The following is a 19790-nucleotide window of genomic DNA, read 5'->3' as shown; positions in this document are numbered from 1 at the left end:
AAAAATCAGCAGATTATGATTATGACTGAAGTCTAACAAAACAGCTCCCACAATATTCTTATCAATTTATTTTGGCCAATAATCAGTCATTTGTGTTCTGTATATGTTGAGTACCCTTCCCTGTAAGCGTGCTGAAAGTCTGTTGTTAATTTGTTTACTGTGAAATAGTATTGTATCTGGTCAAACACAATTTTTTCCTAAAGTTTACTAAGGGTTAGTAACAGGCTGATTGGTCGGCTGTTTGAGCCAGTTGCTTTTCTTGGGTAGCAAAATTACTTTTGCTTCCCGCCAGGCCTGAGGGCACACACTTTCCTGTAGGTTTAGAAGGAATTAAGGCTCACCCCAATTAGTCGACTGGTCCATTGTTTGGTCAATAGGCTGTTGGTTGACCAAGATTTTTTTTGTCAAGCAATTTTTGCACATTCATTGTTTCATACATTTATTGTGCAAATTGATTCTATTTGATTGTTAGTCTATCAATTCCCCATGACATGTATCACCAGTAGTACATTTGTTGTTAATTCCTATAATTATCATTTCTATAATTCAATATATTATTATTGCATTATTTTACCGTTCTCATTGTCAGAGTGGACATGTGTTTTGCAGAGTGCACAACCTACTGTATGCTACACCTGTGAGAAATATGTTTTGGTTTATTTGTCAATTTAGTCATTTTATTTTGTTTGGAAGGCTCCTGTCAATGTTGAGTAAGGACACACACCTGATTATGCATAGAAGTAGGCCTATAGGCTACCTGGCCTGATTACACATAGAAGTAGGCCTATAGGCTACCTGGCCTGTGCACACATAGAAGTAGGCCTATAGGCTACCTGGCCTGTGCACACATAGAAGTAGGCCTATAGACTACCTGGCCTGTGCACACATAGAAGTAGGCCTATAGGCTACCTGGCCTGTGCACACATAGAAGTAGGCCTATAGGCTACCTGGCCTGTAGGCCACACCTGGCCATAGAAGTAGGCCTATAGGCTACCTGGCCTGTGCACACATAGAAGTAGGCCTATAGGCTACCTGGCCTGTGCACACATAGAAGTAGGCCTATAGGCTACCTGGCCTGATTACACATAGAAGTAGGCCTATAGGCTACCTGGCCTGATTACACATAGAAGTAGGCCTATAGGCTACCTGGCCTGATTACACATAGAAGTAGGCCTATAGGCTACCTGGCCTGTGCACACATAGAAGTAGGCCTATAGGCTACCTGGCCTGTGCACACATAGAAGCTACCTGGCCTATAGGCTAGGCCTATAGGGCCTGCCTGATTACACATAGAAGTAGGCCTATAGGCTACCTGGCCTGATTACACATAGAAGTAGGCCTATAGGCTACCTGGCCTGTGCACACATAGAATAGGCTAGGCCATAGAAGTAGGCCTATAGGCTACCTGGCCTGTGCACACATAGAAGTAGGCCTATAGGCTACCTGGCCTGTGCACACATAGAAGTAGGCCTATAGGCTACCTGGCCTGTGCACACATAGAAGTAGGCCTATAGGCTACCTGGCCTGATTACACATAGAAGTAGGCCTATAGGCTACCTGGCCTGTGCACACATAGAAGTAGGCCTATAGGCTACCTGGCCTGTGCACACATAGAAGTAGGCCTATAGGCTACCTGGCCTGATTACACATAGAAGTAGGCCTATAGGCTACTTGACCTGATTATGCATAGAAGTAGGCCTATAGGCTACCTGGCCTGATTACACATAGAAGTAGGCCTATAGGCTACCTGGCCTGATTACACATAGAAGTAGGCCTATAGGCTACCTGGCCTGATTACACATAGAAGTAGGCCTATAGGCTACCTGGCCTGATTACACATAGAAGTAGGCCTATAGGCTACCTGGCCTGATTACACATAGAAGTAGGCCTATAGGCTACCTGGCCTGATTACACATAGAAGTAGGCCTATAGGCTACCTGGCCTGATTATGCATAGAAGTAGGCCTATAGGCTACCTGGCCTGATTACACATAGAAGTAGGCCTATAGGCAATATATAAGCCTATAAATGCCTATAAAAGCCTATAAATATAAGCCTATAAATGTGCCTATTTGGGGATCTGATAGTATTTCTGATTGGCTTAACGCACCACCACTAATGAGCTGTGTAGCTTCTCAAAGTAATGTTTTCTTCACCTCAAACAGCAAGCTAACAAAGTCTGTTTTTACATCCATTGAGAATGACAATAGTTCCTCAATGTATTTGAAAAATATTTCCAGCACTCTCCCTTTCAATAACCACTCAGCGAGAAAGACAACAATGTAATGCTCTGATCCAGTGAAAACATCATAAAATAGGCCTATCTAATTACTTCTTATCCCTTTCGCAAATAGTCTACAGCTGTGTCTGTCCCAAGCTAACTGGCACAGGAAACTCTGAGGGCCCTGAATATTTTATACAATACTGCAAGTTTGCTAGCGTGAGCTTTGGGCTGGACCCAAGTTAATAGTTGATACAATGTTTCAAGTTTGTTGCAGACAGGCCATGCATATGTACGGGTACAGGGTGAGACCCAGATGCAGACACGGGAGGCAGATGGTTCGAGTCTCTGATATTTATTAGTATCCAAGGGGCAGGCAGGAGAATGGTCATGGACAGGCAAAAGATCATAACAAGGTCAGAGTCCAGGAGGTACAGAGTGGTAGGCAGGTTCAAGGTCAGGGCAAGCGGGTTCAGAGTCAGGGCAAGCGGGTTCAGAGTCAGGGCAAGCGGGTTCAGAGTCAGGGCAAGCGGGTTCAGAGTCAGGGCAATTAAGGGTCAAAACCGACAGGACTAGCAAAACAGAGAATAGAAAAAAGCAGGAGCATGGGAAAAAAACAATGGTTGACTTGGCAAGACGAGACGAACTGGCACAGAGATACAGGAAACACAGGGATATATTCACCGGAGAAAATAAGCGACACCTGGAGGTGGTGGAGACAATCACAAGGACAGGTGAAACAGATAAGGGTGTGACAGCGTAGCCAATGTGATTTTGAGATTCGAAAACATTATTATACATTAAATGAAACTGTTCCACGAAAATGGGCATATGAAAACCATAACTGCCGCGCAGATTGGTAGAAATAGTCAGATAAAGTGGTATTCAATGTGAGAAAGGTTTGCGACTCCACGTGTGGTCCTATTACCAGCAATTTCAGGAGAGTAACAGCAGAATCTGCAAAAGCCAGCAATAGCGGGAGGAGGATGGTTGGGTCAGATTAAGTTTTTTTCTTCTGGTTATCTTGATCTCTGGCTCCCTCTTGAGTAATTTGTGTCTTATTTCATCAAACAGAGGCTTAACGCATCAGACAAGCTCAATGCATGAAGTTGATTTCATTAAAACACATAGGGTGTGGCCATATATGTAAAAATACACCTTTTCAAATGTCGATCAATCGATTAGTCGAAAGTACAGAATATTTAGATCAAATCAAATCAAATCAAATAAGATGAAGTGCACAAGACGGCTTTGGTCGACCAAGATTGTTTTGGGTCGGGACAGCCTTAGAATGAAGGTATGGCAAATAGGAGTGGCAATATAATCCGCTTTCATCCTCAGTAATTTTCCATCCAAGTTGTCAGACCCAGGTGACTTGTCATTGTTGATAGACAGTAATCATTTTTTCACCTCTTACACACTTACTTTACAGAACAAAAAATACAATGCCAATCTTTCATATTTGGTCAGTTATGCATGGATGTGAAAGATTCAGCATTTGTTGTTGCCATGTCATGCTAATCTTGTTAATTAAAAAGGAATTGAAGTAGTTATATCAGTGGGTTTTGTGATGAGTGAATGATTCAAGTAATGATGAAGCTTTTAGCCCAACATTTCATTTAAAGTGCTCCAAAGCGTTTTACTATTATCCTTTGTATCATTTGTATTTGTTTCACAGTACAGTTTATTTTTGTTTAGATTAGTCACATGATTTCTCAATTTGCAGTATGTTTGCCAATCAGCTGTGTAGCCAGACTATTTGCCATTTACTTGGCCTCATCCAGGCTGCATCACATCCGGCCGTGATTGGGAGTCCCATAGGGCAGCGTACAATTGGCTCAGTGTCATCCGGGTTTGGTCGGGGTAGGCCGTCATTGTAAATAATAATTTGTTCTGGGGTGGCAGGTAGCCTAGTGGTTCGAGCGTTGGGCCAGTAACCGAAAGGTTGCTGGATTGAATCCCAAGCTGACAAGTTAAAAATCTGTAGTTCTGCCCCTGAACAAGGCAGTTAACCCACTGTTCCCGGTAGGCTGTCATTGTAAACAAGAATTTGTTCTTAACTGAATTGCCTAGTTAAATAAAATAAATAAAATCCCTCTCAACCATACAATTTTTCAATTTCTCATCAAACCACAGGGATTGAACCGGTTTTACAGTCACGTTCTTAATGGGTTCATGGTTATTAGTAACTGGAACAATCTATTTCATTCATGCATCAAGTGCAGCGTCTGGTTGCTCCTCATTTCACACCACAGACCAGCAAATATTCTTTACATCTTCAACATAGGAATCACTACAATACATCTTGTATGATTTCTTGTACACTATATTAGGCCCAGCCTTTGGAACTTTGGGTTTCATAGATATGGCTACTATATTATAATCACTACATCCGATAGATGTGGGTACTGCTTTAGAGCAGATTTCTGCATAATTAGCAAAGATGTGGTCAATGCACGGATGATTTAATTCATGTGATGTTTGTAAATATCCTGTTAAATGAGGCACTGGTTACAGTTTGAATTTTTTTATTGAGTGGACAGCTTGATGAAAGCCAGTCAATATTTAGGTCACCCAGAAAATATACCTTTCTGTTGATATCACATACATTATCAAGAATTAACACATTATCCAAACATTGACTGTTAGCACTTGGTGGTGTATAGCAGCTTCCCACCAGAATGGGCTTTAGGTGAGGCAAGTGAACCTGTAACCATATTACTTCAACATGATTTGATATGTATCCTCTCTAAGTTTTACAGGAATATGACTCTGAATATAAACAGCAACACCACCCCCATTGTCATGTCTGTTTCTTCTGTAGATATTGTAACCATCTATTGCTACCACTTTATCATGAAAGGTATTATCTAAGTGAGTTTCAGAGATAGCCCGTATATGAATGTTATCTGTTACTAGCAAGTTATCGATTTCATAAACCTTGGCTACATATGTTAATGTGGGCTATTATTTAAAATTATTATATGATATATTATTATTTATTATTTTTTGCACTTTTCTTGGATGCTTGATTGCTTTTACTGCTTTACTGGGAGTCTTATCAGAGAGAGACATGACAGGGATATTTATGTTTGAGCTGCAGGGTGCCAGTGGACTTCCTACTAGAGCAAACCATCTCAGTGCTAACAGTACAACTCATGATCATATTTGCATGATTACTGCTGACAATAGCTGTTGGATTGACAGAGGCATTCAGGGGAGTTAGACGAACATAAATTAGGTTATTTACATTATGACTGCCAACGACCCTGGGACAATATACATTTGCAGCAGCACTACGACAACTCAGCGACACAACATTAGAGATTATCTGAGCAGAACTTTGGTCACTGAAAAGTTTTTCTCTCAACGTGGCCTTGAAATGCGTGCACAGGGTCCGGGCACCAACATGATTTGTATAGACTCCAACATTCCTGTAGAATAGATCATCTTCTGTTTCCAAAATGTGTTAAAGTTATCTATAAAAGTTATGTCAACAGAACTACAGTAAACTTTTAGCCAGATGTGTAATGCCAGTAGCCTGCTGAATCTTTCAATGGTACAGGGCTTGAAATAATGGTTTTTGTAGTCTTTCAGAGCTAGAATCAAATCCAGTTTCAGCCGTTCCGAGCCAGCCCTCCTAATGTCGTTTGACCCCACATGGACTACGACAACGTAAGCCAATGGCACCTGTCGTAGAACGGTAGGAAGCAGCCTTGTAATGTCCTGTACTCATGCTCCAGGATATCACAGGGTTCTTTCCCTGGGAACCGAGATGTTTCTCACCATAGAGCTGTCATTGATGACAGCTGGTAAAATTACAGAGGAGGTGGTTTAGGAGACCCCTGAGGACCAATGGGAGATGGGGCCCAATGGACCATCGTGGCTGATGAAGGGGCCGGAGTCTCAAACACCCTCACGATCCCATGAGAGAGGAGCTCAGAAGGTCGGTAGGATCCCCATGGGTTGGAAACAGGGTAAAGGATGATGCCGCTGCAACCTCCAAGGCCAGGGGGTTGAAGCTGTCTGGATTGGGCTTCTCAAAGTGACATGTATCCATTGATTGATAGCGGGATCCGCTAGGTCCTCTAGAAGCGTTGGTCCATTTTCCACAGGCCAATGCCATACAACACCCCTTCCGTGGCCTCCAACTGCTTTTAAATGCTAATAAAGCTAAATGCATGCTCTTCAACCGATCTCTGCCAACCCGACTAGCATCACTACTCTGGACGGTTCTGACTTAGAATATGTGGACAACTACAAATACCTAGGTATCTGGTTAGACTGTAAACTCTCCTTCCAGACTCACATTAATCATCTCCAATCCAAAGTTGAATCTAGAATCAGTTTCCTATTTTGCAACAAAGCCTCCTTCACTCATGCTGCCAAACATACCCTGTAAAACTGACTATCCTACCGATCCTTGACTTTAGCGAAATTAGGCTCCAACACTCTACTTAGCAATTTGGATGTAGTCTATCACAGTGCCATATGTTTTGTCACCAAAGCCCCATATACTACCCACCATTGCGACCTGTATGCTCTCGTTAGCTGACCCTTGCTTCATATTCGTCACCAAACCCACTGGCTCCAGGTCATCTATAAGTCTTTGCTAGGTGAAGCCCCGCCTTATCTTAGCTCACTGGCCGCCATAGCAGCACCCACCCGTAGCACGCGCTCCAGCAGGTATATTTCACTGGTCATCCCCAAAGCCAACGCCTACTTTGGCCGCCTTTCCTTCCAGTTCTCTGCTGCCAATGACTGGAACGAACTGCAAAAATCACTGAAGCTGGAGACTTATATCTCCCTCTCTAACTTTAAGCATCAGCTGTCAGAGCAGCTCACTGATCACTGTAACGGAACACAGCCGATCTGGAAATAGCACACCCAACTACCTCATCCCCATATTGTTATTTTTGTTGTTGTTACTCTTTTGCACCCCAGTATCTCTACTTGCAAGTCATCATCTGCACATCTATCACTCCAGTGTTAATACTAAATTCTAATTATTTCACCTCTATTTTTTATTTTTTTTATTTCACCTTTATTTAACCAGGTAGGCTAGTTGAGAACAAGTTCTCATTTGCAACTGCGACCTGGCCAAGATAAAGCATAGCAGTGTGAGCAGACAACACAGAGTTACACATGGAGTAAACAATTAACAAGTCAATAACACAGTAGGAAAAAAAGGGGGAGTCTATATACATTGTGTGCAAAAGGCATGAGGTAGGCGAATAATTACAATTTTGCAGATTAACACTGGAGTGATAAATGATCAGATGGTCATGTACAGGTAGAGATATTGGTGTGCAAAAGAGCAGAAAAGTAAATAAATAAAAACAGTATGGGGATGAGGTAGGTAAAAATGGGTGGGCTATTTGCCGATAGACTATGTACAGCTGCAGCGATCGGTTAGCTGCTCAGATAGCAGATGTTTGAAGTTGGTGAGGGAGATAAAAGTCTCCAACTTCAGCGATTTTTGCAATTCGTTCCAGTCGCAGGCAGCAGAGAACTGGAACGAAAGGCGGCCAAATGAGGTGTTGGCTTTAGGGATGATCAGTGAGATACACCTGCTGGAGCGCGTGCTACGGATGGGTGTTGCCATCGTGACCAGTGAACTGAGATAAGGCGGAGCTTTACCTAGCATGGACTTGTAGCCAATGTATTTCCTTATCTCCCTAATCGTACTACATTTGCACACACTGTGCATAGATTTTTACATTGTGTTATTGACAGTACGTTTGTTTATTCCATATGTAACTCTGTGTTGTTGTTTTTGTCGCACTGCTTTGCTTTATCTTTGCCAGGTCGCAGTTGTAAATGAGAACTTGTTCTCATCTGGCCTACCTGGTTAAATTAAGGTGAAAAAAATATATTTGGGGGGGGGGGGTATCTGTTCTTTATATTTTTGCCAACTTTTACTTTTACTTCAATACATTCCTAATGTAAATAATGTACTTTCTACTCCATACATTTCCCCTGACACCCTAAAGTACTCGTTACATTTTGACAGGAAAATGGTCCAATTGACACACTTATCAAGACAACATCCCTGGTCATCCCTACTGCCTCAGATCTGGCGGACTCACTAAACACAAATGCTTCATTTGTAAATTATGTCTGAGTGTTGGAATGTGCCCCATCCGTAAATAAAATAAAAACAAGAAAATTGTGCCGTCTGGCTTGCATAATATGAAGAAGTTTATACTTTATACTTTGACTTTTGATACATAAGTACATTTTAGCAAAATACTTTTAGTTTTACTCAAGTAGTATTTTACTGGGTGACTTTCACTTTTAATTGAGTAATTTTCTATTAAGGTTTCTTTACTCTTACTGAAGTATGACAATGGAGTACTTTTTCCACCACTGATTATGATGCCGTATTTATAATCTAATTTAGATCGGCTACTTTTAGTCAAAAACAACAAACCGATGCGTCTACCTTTAATACAGTGCCTTCGGAAAGTATTCAGACCCCTTGACTGTTTCCACATTTTGTTACGATACAGCCTGATTCTAAAATGGATTAGATATTTTTTTACACACAATGTCCCATAATGGCAAAGTGAAAACAGGTTTTAAGACATTTTTGGCAATTTATTAAAAAAAAATAAAAAACAGAAATACATTTTTGAATAAGGCTGTAATTCTTTCCGAAGGATCTGTATGTGGCTCCAGTGGCCTTATGCTCACCTTACATTGACCTGATGGAGTTCTATTGGCCAAAGTTGAATATGAACAAGGTTGTGTGACAAAGGTGAGGGTATGGGTTGTGGTGGGCTGTGCGGAATAACACTGCTATGGGCAGATCAGTGAGACAGTGTGATGGATTCTTTCTCTTTGGCTATGTGTCTTAGTCCTTCAGAAGCATCCCCCACTGGCCTCCTCTTGGACAGGCTGTCACTGCCAACACAGACTATTATTACACCATTATAGATATGATTTCTGCTCAAATTCTGTAGGCGTGTTCTTTCAGATAAACCTCAATAATAATTCTGTTTACTAAAAAAGCATCTCAGTATTTTAGCTGAATTTGTTATCTTCACTGTAGATGAACCAGTTAATGAGGTTTGATTAGTGTTTTGTATGTTCATGATATTAATGTACTGGTGAATATTTTGCATACTTAGTGATGTATACAGGGACTGTCATTTGGAGAAAATGGAGGTGCATTGCATCCTGGGATTGTTCAGCAGTTGGTTGTTTTGATTAAGTGAACAGAGAGATCGGGGTGAGACAGGGTTGAGACGAGGGAGAGGTGACTGGCTGCCTACCCAGGTAAACCTGCAAACGGAGAACTCCCTGAGCCTGCCTCTCACTGGGCCCCTGATTATTGGAAGGACCCTGCTGTACACAACAAAACCACACTACATCATCATCATCTTAAACGCCTCCTGCAGTAACACTGTGGACGGTGTGTCATTTGGTGCTTCCACTAGCTATCTTAGTGGTCATTCTAATACATTAGGTTGCATGACCAAGGGTTATGAAGTATCTATTCATTTTTACTGAATGCCTTTATCATAACCTGTTCAACCACCTTAGTCACATCATAGAGAAATATTTAGTCCTCTGTAAGGCGCTTATATTGACATGGTTAAGGAAGTGTGGTGTCAGACTGCAAGATGAATTCACTTGGGAGGAAAAATACAGTATCTAAGTGCTTCTCTTCTGGCTCAGGATGTATTGCAGCCACTTTCCAGTTATAATGACTGTAAAACCTATTTTCATCTGAGAACCAGTGGTGGCACAGAATTTAGGCTACCATTTAAGGATCACTATTGATTTAATTAAGAATGTATTTTCTATTCTAGTTAGTGAATGTTATACTATGTCCTCATTGGTCTGAAACTTGAGCTCTAAACCAAGGAGAATTTGTGTAGGTAATTACAATTGTGAGGAGGGTTTCTGTCTCAAGAATTAGAATTTACCATCAATGATCAAGGAATGATGATGTTACAGCTTAGATATTTGCAAATTGTAATCAATGTAAAAAATATGTAAAATACTGTGTAGCTTGAACTGAATTTCAGTATGGTATATTGGCATTCACTTAGCACCTCCAACAAACCATATGACACAGAATACCTCATATGGAAATCTGTCACATCATTTGTGTGAAAGTGACAAGAAACTGAAAAAGCCATGCTGCAACCCTTGTTGTGGAGATGGCTGCTCCCCAGATGGTTGTTTAATTCAGTCATTAAAGAGCCGTTTGGCCCAAAGCCAAAGCTAATCCACAAGCAGTCTGTGGAACATAAATATTAATGGCTGACCTCTCACTCCAAGGGGTAAACAGCATCATATAAATTAATTAACTTGTGAAAAGTACCATTCTCATCTCATGCCTAATTGATTTTCTTATGTGAGCTAGACTGTCACTGGCTTACAGTAGGTGTCAATGATAAATGTTTATCAAATATGGTCAATCGTACCACTATGTATAAGTACAAGACAGTTTATCGCAGCCTCATTAGTCTCAAACCCATTGATAGTGTCTCATTGAAAGCCCTTACTGAATGAGTGGTACCTGTTATTGTAGGATAGATGTTCAAACACACTGATATTTGGAGAGATTTGGGGAACGTTGTGTGGACTGTTTGACCCAGTGTTTGAAGCAGACAAGCCAGTCTGGATGATTTAAACGTAGCGGGGCACCATCTGAACCAGTTTTTATACACTCTGTACTATAAACTATACCTGGATCAGATCATTTCTCTGATGGACCAACTAAGTAATGGATTAAACTGTGAAACTAAGCTCTCGTTGCCAGATGTTTTGGATCAGACTGTAGCAAAGCAGAAGCTGGCTGATGGAGTCTGACTGATTTTGGGTCCCAGACAGACTCCTTGACCCTCCATCTGTACAGACCTGTACACTTGCCTCACTGCCTGTAGGAATGCTTCCCTCACTCTCCCTTACTAAACTATAGTTCAATGTTCTGTGGAAAAAATCCTGCATCCATTTTTTATGGAAGCATAACTATATGAAATATTGAATAGCACATTCCTGAGGCTGTGTAGCTGAATATGCCCTTCCCTTGTTTGATATACTGTACAATAGATAGATCAACCCTGGTGTCTAAACCTCACTTTCTATTTGATCAACCACTAGCTGCTCCACAGAGTTATGACCGACTTCCAGACTGCTGGAACATGTTTGATATACTGTACAATATCAAATCAAATCATCAAATCAAATTGTATTTGTCACATACACATGGTTAGCAGATGTTAATGCGAGTGTAGCGAAATGCTTGTGCTTCTAGTTCCGACAATGCAGTAATCACCAACAAGTAATCTAACTAACAATTCCAAAACTACTGTCTTATACACAATGTAAGGGGATAAAGAATATGTACATAAGGATATATGAATGAGTGATGGTACAGAGCAGCATAGGCAAGATACAGTAGATGGTATCGAGTACAGTATATACATATGAGATGAGTATGTAAACAAAGTGGCATAGTTAAAGTGGCTAGTGATACATGTATTACATAAGGATGCAGTCGATGATATAGAGTACAGTATATACGTATGCATATGAGATGAATAATGTAGGGTAAGTAACATTATATAAGGTAGCATTGTTTAAAGTGGCTAGTGATATATTTACATCATTTCCCATCAATTCCCATTATTAAAGTGGCTGGAGTTGAGTCGGTGTCAGTGTGTTGGCAGCAGCCACTCAATGTTAGTGGTGGCTGTTTAACAGTCTGATGGCCTTGAGATAGAAGCTGTTTTTCAGTCTCTCGGTCCCAGCTTTGATGCACCTGTACTGACCTCACCTTCTGGATGATAGCGGGGTGAACAGGCAGTGGCTCGGGTGGTTGATGTCCTTGATGATCTTTATGGCCTTCCTGTAACATCGGGTGGTGTAGGTGTCCTGGAGGGCAGGTAGTTTGCCCCCGGTGATGCGTTGTGCAGACCTCACTACCCTCTGGAGAGCCTTACGGTTGAGGGCGGAGCAGTTGCCGTACCAGGCGGTGATACAGCCCGCCAGGATGCTCTCGATTGTGCATCTGTAGAAGTTTGTGAGTGCTTTTGGTGACAAGCCGAATTTCTTCAGCCTCCTGAGGTTGAAGAGGCGCTGCTGCACCTTCTTCACGATGCCGTCTGTGTGAGTGGACCAATTCAGTTTGTCTGTGATGTGTATGCCGAGGAACTTAAAACTTGCTACCCTCTCCACTACTGTTCCATTGATGTGGATAGGGGGGTGCTCCCTCTGCTGTTTCCTGAAGTCCACAATCATCTCCTTAGTTTTGTTGACGTTGAGTGTGAGGTTATTTTCCTGACACCACACTCCGAGGGCCCTCACCTAGGCAGATCAACCCTGGTGTCTAAACCTCTCTTTCTATTTGATCAACCACTAGCTGCTCCACAGAGTTATGACCGACTTCCAGACTGCTGGAACATTGTTATTTCATTATTTTATTTCTTTAACCTTTATTTAACTAGACAAGTCAGTTAAGAACATATTGTTATTTTACAATGACGGCCTCCCCTGGCCAAACCCTACGACGCTGGGCCAATTGTGACCTACCCTATGGAATCACGGCCAGTTGTGATACAGCCTGGAATCGAACCAAGGTCTGAGATGCAGTGCCTTAGACCTCTGCGCCTAAAGATGTAGGATCTTAATTTCACCAGTTTCTCACAGCAAAATACTCCTGCAGCAAAAGGAAATGTGAATTATCCTGTGGATTATTTTTTTATCTTTATTTAACCAGGCAAGTCAGTTAAGAACAAATTCTTATTTTCAATGACGGCCTAGGAACAGCGGGTTAACTGCCTGTTCAGGGGCAGAACGACAGATTTGTACCTTGTCAGCTCGAGGGTTTGAACTTGCAACCTTCCGGTTACTAGTCCAACGCTCTAACCACTAGGCTACCCTGCCGCCCCTATAATGAATGGACATTTTTAGCTAGGGCAAATCAAATCAGAAATGTAAAAGTGGAAACTACAAACTTTAGAAGCCTTTTTAAACCTTGTCTTGCAACAACAGGGTGAAGAAATAAAGATAAGCTGACAGTCACATTTATGCAGCTCTTCCCCCTGCCTGTCCTCCTACTGTGTGATAATGGGAGATGTCACCTAGGTTGGGTTATTGATGACCAGCAGTCAAGCTGCAATTGGAGGAAGTAATTAACATGTAAAACAGAGTATTCATTTCCCAGTGAACGTGGAAGAGCCCCAGATACTGTGGAACGAATTGAGGAACGTCTGTAAGGCAGAGACCTTTGTTCCAACTACCCTATTTTGGTGACCCCAACGTGATACTTAAATTATCATTAGCCCTGTACATCCTTCATCCACGCATTCCTGTTACCTGTGCCTTGGGACTCTGTAACAGCATTATTGTAGTTACTCCAGACCACCATGTGTTGCTCAGCACAGCAGTAGCAGCTAGCTAGTAACTACACATTTCTTCCCCCTGTAATTTTGAGGTGACCTGGATTACTGCTTTCAAGAGAGGGAAGCCTCACCCCAGAGCAGCAGGGATGTCTAGTTGACATCATCTCCTTATGAATATTGCAATAAGAATAGCAAACCCTGTCTTCACATCAGGTTGCTGTAATTCATTCTGGCTGGCTACTACTGCTCCACTGTGGAGGTCTGGAAGTCCCAGTGGAACGGCAGTGGTTTAGCTGGGTGGAGACTAGTGAGAGGAACCTCTTCAGGTGATTCACATTGTTCACACTTGCTACAGTGTAGGAGGTCCTATGTGTTGCCTGTTTACCCTTCAGTACTCCGGTGACTGAGTTGCCCTGAAATTCTTTGTGGGTCTGTGTAATCTGAGGGAAATATGTGTGTCTCTCTCTCTATCTCTCTCCCTCGATTCTCTCTCTCCCCCCTATTGTAATGCAAATGTCTCATTTCCTTTCTTCACTGCAAGAGATTAGCACGGAGGGTTGTGATCCACTACCCAGCTGTGTGTGTGTGTGTGTGTGTGTGTGTGTGTGTGTGTGTGTGTGTGTGTTTAAATTTAGCCCTCCCCCCATTTGTTTTTTTGTTACTTGTTCAATAATTATTCTATTGTATACATTTCATGACTCTGTTGATGACTACAATGTAGGTCCTTCCTTGTTGCCATACATTGTATGCTATTCTGAACATGTGGATAATGCATTAAGAAAGGCTTGCACCTAGTTTGCTCATTAACATTAATTATGGTGTAGAATTGTAATCGTACGCCTGATTCTGTGTATGCAGAATTTCCATAATGTAACACCATAAAATCAATGCTAATGGCTGAAATGCTCTACAGTTCTATTGAAGGCGCAGCCTAAGGCTGAACTATTTCCACCAGTGGAGGCTGCTGAGGGGAGGACGGCTCATAATAATGGCTGGAACGGAGCGAATGGAATGGCGTCCAACACATGAAAACCATGCTTGCTAACTCTGAGCAGGTGGAGAGTTAAGTTAACCCCTCGTGCTCACTGCCTAAAGCAGAGTGGATTTCACTAATGTTACAGCCTTGTACTAGGCTACTGGTTCCCCTCAGGAGATCGATGGAAATACATGTATCATATTTGAAATACTTACACTCAATGAATTATCTTCCACTCATTGGTAAAATATAAACTGCAGTGGCTAAATTCCTTTATGGTTTTAACGCTGCACACCATACGTTCCTGACCTATGGTGCTCATATGAGAGGAAAGGAAGGAGCCAGACAGACACCCACATTAGCATCTCAGACCCTGAGTGTCAGGAGACAGTGGATTACAGCTGTAATCTGCTAGATTGGCTCATGTATTGCCTGTAATCTGCCATGTTGCCTCTGACCTGGCATTGAGATAACTGCCTGTCAGGGAGCTTAGCACCCAGGCAACCCAACCAACTGCAGTCAGGGGAGGACAGCTTCTGCTGTTGGGTTACCGTCCACAAAACCTAACCTAGGAGAATCCTGACCTGATCTCTGACCTATTTGTCCTGCCATGCGTGATGTAATGACCATAGGAGTTGGCGAGACAGCACGAACAGATCTGGGTCCAGGCTAGGAGAATCCAGCCTCTGGTACACTGGATTAGGTCTGTGTTCTAATGGCAGATGGAGGGGATGTTGAAGTCTGGTCTTCGGTGTAGCATGACCTTTCTTGTGCCCTGAGGTAGATGTTTGCTGAGTGAAGCGACATGTTTTTATTACCGAACAGGTGTTACGTTTTGATGGACAGGGTCATGATCGCAATAATGGTTGTACATCGTTTTCATTCCCTCATTGGACACATGGTTCAACTTCATTCACTCCCTCTCTCTCTCTTGTTCTCTCTGTCAGTCAGTCTGTTTGTCTCTCTCTCTCTTTCACTCTCTCTGTCTCTGTATCTCTCTGTCAGTCTGTCGCTCTCTCTCACTCTGTCCCTCAAGGTAAGGACATGTCTAGTGCAACAGCGCAGAGGGTTGTTCTGTTCTCCACCTCATTGCTTTCTCTATCTTTTACTCCCTTTCCTTTCCTCTGTGTTCCTGCCGGGACTGGGATCTCTGTGTGCTCTGTGCTCTGTGATCTCTGTGGGCTCTGTGAGCTCTGGGATCTCTGTGAGCTCTGGGATCTCTGTGAGCTCTGGGATCTCTGTGGGCTCTGTGATCTCTGTGAGCTCTGGGATCTCTGTGAGCTCTGTGATCTCTGTGAGCTCTGTGATCTCTGTAAGCTCTGGGATCTCTGTGAGCTCTGGGATCTCTGTGAGCTCTGGGGTCTCTGTGAGCTCTGTGGTAGAAGGCTGTAGTGCTGATGTGATCAGAGCAGACTGCATGGTGTTGTGTGAGGCAGGCCATGCCAGAGCTGTGCCCCTTAACAACTCAGCCTCTGTGCAGCCACTTGTTTCGGGTCACACCTTGCACTGTCACTTCAGCTTTAAGGACATTTTTGACTAGTGAAGTGTAGTCTAATTCCGTGCATGAGTGGGTGTGGGTGTCAGCCTTGAGCGTGACTACCAAACCACACAACTGGCCTCTCATCCTCTTAGAAAAGGAGCACATTCAAGTATTGAGTAAACTGGGAGAAGTGGTATGTAAGTAGGGAATGTTTGGCGATTGTTTGGTAAGAGCTGTTATTGGCTGTTATTTCCTCAACTGAGGGGATGTGTGGAGTGTGAGCTGCACATTTAAAACACAAATACAAAATGAAGAAGACCTGCTAACAAGTTGATTAGATATTCCTATTTGCCAAATGAATGAGGAGTGATGGCTTGGGCTGGCCACTTAATACTGAGTTGCTCTCTTGGCTGACTGCATGTCAAGCACATCTTTGCATATCAGATTGGTAAAAGATAGCTAGCTATTTTTAATAGGTTCATTCATCCAAGTCAATCAATGATAGCTGTGGCACTGTGGCAGTTCTGGGTTACTAATTAGTTACCAATGACTTACCAAACCGAAATAACCAAATAAAGGGAAACTGTTCAATTCTCGGTTCATTAACCTCACAGGCTGAGGCAATAATACAGGACCCGTCAATATTTTTATTCCAACTCTTTTGTTGTGCTGTAATCTCATCAACTCTGGTAAGGTCTGTCCATGTAATCCTGTATCACAGGGCTGTGACAGAACCTTGGTAGGGAACGACTAGTCAGACAGGGAGAGAAGAAAGGAGGATGAAGGAGGAACAGAGTGGTGAATTTAATTCTACCCTGAGCGGGCATGGTCCTTCTCTATGAGGCTGTAGTCTGGGGTGTATGGAAACAGGAGATGTTATTTACCCCCCTCCTCTCCCTCTCTACCCTTCTCCCTCTCTATCCCTCTCTATCCCTCTCCCTCTCTATCCCTCTCTCTCCCTCTCTACCCTTCTCCCTCTCTATCCCTCTCTATCCCTCTCCCTCCTCTCGCTCTATTTCTCTGTCTCTATCAATTCAATTTCAATTCAAGGGCTTTATTGGCATGAGAAACATATGTTAACATTGCCAAAGCAAGTAAAGTAGATAATAAACTAAGTTAAATAAACAATACAAATTAACAGTAAACATTACAGACAGAAGTTCCAAAATAATAAAGATATTTCAGATGTCAAATTATGGCTGTATACAGTGTTGAAACGACATGCAAATAGTTAATGTACAAAAGGGGAAATAAATCAACTTAAATATGGGTTGTATTTACAATGGTGTGTGTTCTTCACTTTTCTTGTGGCAACAGGTCACAAATCTTGCTGCTGTGATGGCATACTGTGGTATTTCACCCAGTAGATATAGGAGTTTATCAAAATTGGTTTTGTTTTCAAATTCTTTGTGGATCTGTGTAATCTGAGGGAAATATGTGTCTCTAATATGGTCATACATTTGGCAGGAGGTTAGGAAGTGCAGCTCAGTTTACACCTCATTTTGTGGGCAATTTGCACATAGCCTGTCTTCTCTTGAGAGCCAGGTCTGCCTACGGCGTAATTTCTCTATAGCAAGGCTATACTCACTAAGTCTGTACATAGTCAAAGCTTTCCTTAGGTTTGGGTCAGTCACAGTACTCAGGTATTCTGCCACTGTGTACTCCCTGTTAGGGCCAAATAGCATTTTAGTTTGCTCTGTTTTTTTGTTAATTCTTTCCAATGTGTCAAGTTTTCTCATGATTTGGTTGGGTCTAATTGTGTTGCTGTCCTGGGGCTCTGTGGGGTGTGTTTGTGTTTGTGAACAGAGCCCCAGGACTAGCTTGCTTAGGGCAGTCTTCTCCAGGTTCATCTCTCTGTAGGTGATGGCTTTGTTATGGAAGGTTTGGGAATCACTTCCTTTTAGGTGGTTGTAGAATTGAATGGCTCTTTTCTGGATTTTGATCATTATCGGGTATTGGCCTAATTCTGCTCTGCATGCATTATTTGGTGTTTTATGTTGTACTCAGAGGATATTTTTTGCAGAATTCTGCATGCAGAGTCTCAATGTGGTGTTTGTCCCATTTTGTGAATTCTTGGTTGGTGAGCGGACCCCAAACCACACAACCATAAATGGCAATGGGTTCTATAACTGATTCAAGTGTTTTTGGCCAGATCCCAATTGGTATGTCAAATTGTATGTTCCTTTTGATGGCATAGAATGCCCTTCTTGCCTTGTCTCTCAGCTCGTTCATAGCTTTGTGGAAGTTACCTGTGGCGCTAATGTTTAGGCCAAGGTATGTATCGTTTTTGGTGTGCTCTAGTGCAACGGTGTCTAGATGGAATTTTTATTTGTGTTCCTGGCAACTCGACCCATCACTCCCACTCTTACTCTCTTTATCTCGATCTTTCTCTCTCTTTCTATCCCCCTTCCTTCATTCCCTCCCTCCTTTCCTCCCTCTCTCTCTCTCTAGTTTGGGAGGTGGAATGAGACTAGGCCCTTTTATAAATAAATAAGTGTGTGTCTGAGGAGATTGTATGAGAACCTCCTCATGGTGATGTGTTTTCAAAGGGCAGCCTCTCCCTGGCTCCCCCCTCTCTGGATCCCTCCAAGGCTCCCCCCTCCATGTCTCCCTCTCTCCAAGGCTCCCCCTCCATGTTGACCGCCCTGCCCCCCACCTCCATGTCTCCCTCCCTCCAAGGCTTTGCAGAGCTAAATAATAGATGAGGCCCCTGCAATGCTCCACAATCACACCAGGTGACTGGAGAGACTGCAGAAGGCCACAAGGTCTGGCCAGGTTTACAGACACTAACTAAATTGACAAAAATCTGTTTGTGTCTGATTTGTGTGCTCTGGGAGAGGTTATTTGAGCGTCTGCACTGTACATTTCTGTGAATGTTTGAGTGTTTTATTGCATTGTTCAAGTAGTTGTTTTAGAGGGTTGTTTTATTGCATTATTCAAGTAGTTGTTTTAGAGGGTTGTATTATTGCATTATTCAAGTAGTTGTTTTAGAGGGTTGTATTATTGCATTATTCAAGTATGTAACGAATGTCGTCGGGAGAAGGAGAAGAGGACCAAAGTGCAGCGTGGTACGTATTCAAAATAATTTTAATAAAGATGAATACTGAACAAAAACAACAAACCGACAAACGAACAGTTCTGTAAGGTGCAACAAAAATAACTACCCACAAATCATGTGGGAAAACAGGCTGCCTATAAGTAGGGTTCTCAATCAGAGACAACAATTGACAGCTGCCTCTGATTGGGAACCATACCAGGCCAAAACCAGAAATACAAAACATAGAACAAAAACATAGATTGCCCACCCCAACTCACACCCTGACCAAACTAAAATAGAGACATAAAAAAGGACCTAAGGTCAGGACGTGACAAAGTAGTTGTTTTAGAGGGTTGTAATTATTGCATTATTCAAGTAGTGAAAGGAATGAAGGGTCATTGAGGATACCTGGTTAAGCTAATTGTACTTAAACAGTGAAATGCCTGCTACCAAGCCCTTCCCAACAATGCAGTGTTAAAAAGTATTATAAAAAATAAAATTGTAACACAAGAGGACTAAAATACACAAGAATGAGTTTAGTAATTTTTTGTGCCTTCCTCTAGCACCATCTGATATAGAGGTCCTCGATGGCAGGGAGCTGTCCGCACCGCCCTCTGTTGCGTTTTGCGGTCAAGGGTGGTGCATTTGCCATACCAATGACGCAGCCAGTCAAGGTGCTCTTGATTGGAGTTGTAGAACTTTTTGAGGATCCAAGGG

The 19790-nt window shown here is 42.5% G+C and overlaps 1 pseudogene; it reads right to left on the bottom strand.

The window, feature by feature from the left end:
* The window catches only part of LOC115134842 (L-lactate dehydrogenase A chain-like), a 32431-nt pseudogene extending 16456 nt beyond the window's left edge, over positions 1-15975 (bottom strand).
* Between the last annotated feature and the right edge of the window lie 3815 nt (positions 15976-19790).

Source organism: Oncorhynchus nerka, linkage group LG9a, assembly GCF_034236695.1.
Source record: "Oncorhynchus nerka isolate Pitt River linkage group LG9a, Oner_Uvic_2.0, whole genome shotgun sequence".
Taxonomy (NCBI): domain Eukaryota; kingdom Metazoa; phylum Chordata; class Actinopteri; order Salmoniformes; family Salmonidae; genus Oncorhynchus; species Oncorhynchus nerka.
Note: the sequence above shows the minus strand (reverse complement) of the source record. Positions and strands in the feature narration are given on the sequence as shown.